Genomic DNA, 3,855 nt, shown 5'->3' on the forward strand with positions numbered 1-3,855 from the left:
GTGGGAGCATAATTATTATGGAAAATGTTGCAAGCTAGCAATGTTAATTATAGAAAACAAAAGTTTCAATTTGCAAATATGCATGGTTTGAAAAGTTGTTTTGCTATAATTAAGGGAGAGTAATTCATACTTCATTTCAAATCTAAAAGCTTAGATTTAGATTTTAACCAAATTTAGTCAAATATATATATGAATGTTATGTTGGAATGGTTCAACATAAGGAAATTCTATATATTGAAATGATAATTGTGTTCTCAAAAATTTGATTATGATTACGGTATCCCTCTTCAGAATTCGAATTATGAAAACATGGCAAATAGAAATATTATAGCAAAATACTGATCAAGTATCATGTCTTTATGTTAGACATTATGAATCGTGTCCCATATGCTTCGGGTATATGATCGATTGCATATGCTATAATATTGTCGTGTTCTAATTTTCCAAATGCCTAGGGCATTTAGTGGGAAAAAGACTAGAACTAGTTATGACTAAAGTGGTTAAACAACTGTTAAGGGCAATCTAAGGTTCGCCAAGGATTGGTCACTTAAAGACAGTTGGAAGTATAGTAATGGATGGACCATATTGACATTATTATGAATAGACAAGAGTCTATTAATAATGAGTTGTCGTATGGCAAATATGGAATGTTTTCATACTGGGAGTTGAAGAATAGTTGAGAAAGTTAGAAACTTTTATGCAAGAAGGATGTTCAAAGGAATGTACTTTGAATTTGAGACTTCATTTCCATGGAATTGTCTTGTAACAATCTCCAAAGGAATATTTTGTAATATCGTTGGTTAAGTCTCTATGACTTTTGGTACCAAGACATTACAAAAGAATTATTGCATGATAGTTTAGAATCTAACACTTTCTAGCGGTGACAAGAATTTGGAATTCTTACACTTGCAACAAGGATTTGGAATTATGCAATGAGCATCATTGAAATGTTTTCAATTGATCTATTTCACAAAGGACCATAGACAAACATAGTGTGCATGCTTGGAGCATGGGACAACTATTGTTTTAATTTAGGTAATAAGTTGATAAATCGAAACATTATACAATGAAATCAATATGGCACTCAAAGTTTTGGGGCCATATAGGATTAATATTATTATTGTGTCTCACTTTGCATGTTTTGACCCCGAATAACTGGGTTATTCAAACCATCCACCGTCGATCATACTTTGGAAGTAGGTATTGAGGAAAGACTAACATGAATGGGTCTGTAGAGGTATTTTAGTCATAACACAAGTTTGCTACATTGTTCATGATTGCTCCTGGAATAAGATTCGAGTTTGGATTCACCCCACGCTCATCTGAATCACTTCATGGATTTTATCATGAGTGATTGTGACACGATAATATCTTATAATCTTGAAACGGAGACATGTGAGTTGTAGTGGTGAGTCGGTTGCACATTGACATATGTAAACGCACAAGTAACATGGTTGTTATAAAACATATTGTTGTGTGTAAAAGCGATATTTGTGGGCCCCTTGATGATTTAGTGATGACACCCTTAAGTGCTTGGCCAAGCCTATACTGATTTGATTTGTTCAATTAGTCAGTCGTCATAAATCGGAAATCGGGAAACAACAGATGGACAAAGAGAATGATTATAATCCATGTCTTAGTTCATATGATATATAGAATGGAGGAATATATGATCCCTTATCTAATGGACGCGTCATTGACTAGGTCAGAGTTCGACAACAACTTTTAACAGCTACGATTGCTAGTCGGGTTGTGGAGTCGTACTTGCAATAATAGTTATTAGACTTATCCAAGTGGGAGGCTGTTGGAATAGGTGTCTAAGCCCATAACTATAAATGGTATGTACTTGACCCAAGAGTAGCATGGTCCAATTGGGTTGCATATCACCAGGACAATTTGATAAGATGGACTTTTGAGAAGAGGTTATTTATGATTTTTTTAATATATTATAAGTTCTAATATATTAACATGAAATCATATTATTATTTAATTAGTATTGATAAATAATTAATTTGGAATTAATTTTGTGATCAAAAGAGAATAATTAAATATTAGGGGTTGATTTGGTAAATCATTCATTCTTATGGTGTGGGCCAATGATCCATGATTCTTTAGGTTGGGCTAAACCAATGCTACAACCCATGGATGATCTATGGGGGTTTAAACCCATGGAGCCTAAGGAATATGGAAGGTCATACACATTAGGGTTTACATGGTGTAACCCTAATCTTGCCACACTATATAAGAAGCCCCTTAGCATCCAAAATAACACTAGAGGTTCTAGGAGTCCATTGAGTCAATTTTGGTGCAAGAAATACTCTCAAAAGTCACCTTTGTTCTAGATGTGTTCTGATTCCGTTTGAGGTGCAACACTTGGGGCATTAAGTTCTTAAAGGCCTAACTCAATAAGTTCTACAAGCTACAGCAAAGAGGTAATTATATAACTTTCTTTTATGTTGATTATGTCATTTCCACGCTAGTTTTAGGCTTAATTCTTTGGAAACAATATTACATGTATAATTGGACAAAACATAGATCCAAATCATTTAGGTTTGTATATGCACCTTAGGATGTTGTAGTATACTAAAACCCTTCAATTTCTTCAAACCGCACCCCTACTTCCGCTCTCTATCTTAAAAACCCCACTTATGACCACCTTCACGTATTTGGGTGTGCTTGTTATCCTAAATTAAATGCAACGCGTCCACACAAACTAGCCCCGCACTCCACCGTGTGTGTCTTCCTTGGGTACCTACCCTAATACTATGGCTATAGATGCCTTGAACTCTTTACAAGCAAGGTCTTTCTTTCTCGACACGTCACTTTCGATGAATCCACATTACCTTATACTATCATCAACAAAATTTCCCCCATATACCCCTTCCATGATTTGCACTGAAACCCTACAAATTTCCAACCCCAACTAACCACCACCCACCCATTAACACGCCACCATCACCTACCACGCCCCACTGCTGCCTCACAGCCTGACGCTACCTCACCCCAATCACCATCAACCACATCCGCTTCGATTTCATGTCCTCTCTCTTACTCACATCGACCCTATTAACCAAACACCACCCCTCCACCATCAGCTTCGTTACGCCCTATGACTACTTTCTAACGAGTTGGCATTTCCAAACCCAAAGACACCTTTTAACCTACACACCGCCACCAACAACCCAACTCTAACCGTGTCCACTCTTCCCAAGTCTTATAACCATGACCTGGATGATCCAAACTGGTCCTGTTCTATGACTCATGAATACAAAAAATTAATGGACAAAAATACATGGGAACTTGTGCCACGTCCACCTGATGCTCATGTTATACGATATATGTGGATTTTTTGGCAAAAATTTCTTGCAAACGGGACACTTGTGAGTTACAAAGTAAGACTTGTAATTAATGGTAAATGTTAACAAGTTGGAGTTGATTGTGATGGGTTTTGAGCACTATAACAATCTTGTGGTGCACATACAACCCTAATGCTTTGGATCTAAGTTTTCTCAAGTTATACATGCAATTTTCATATTATCCAAAGCATGAACCCTAACTAGCATACAATTTAGATGTTTACAACATAAAACAAGTTAGATGAATACCTCTTTGTTGTAGCTTGTAGAATTTAGCCTTTCAAGAGCTTAGTACCTCAAACGTGATACCTCAAATAAGTCACAAACACCAAAAGGAAGAGGAGGCTTATGAAAGAGAGGTTAGGAGGCACCAAAATCGGCTAGGGTTTCACCTAGGAAATGATAGGTCGGTTTTGGGAAGGCCAGGGGTTCAATTTATAGTGTGGAATCCTTAGGGTTTCTTACATAAAACCGTAATTTATTTAATCCTTTAAGTATT

Source organism: Lactuca serriola, chromosome 6 (genome assembly GCF_051521515.1).
Source record: "Lactuca serriola cultivar US96UC23 chromosome 6, Lser_US96UC23_V15, whole genome shotgun sequence".
NCBI lineage: Eukaryota > Viridiplantae > Streptophyta > Magnoliopsida > Asterales > Asteraceae > Lactuca > Lactuca serriola.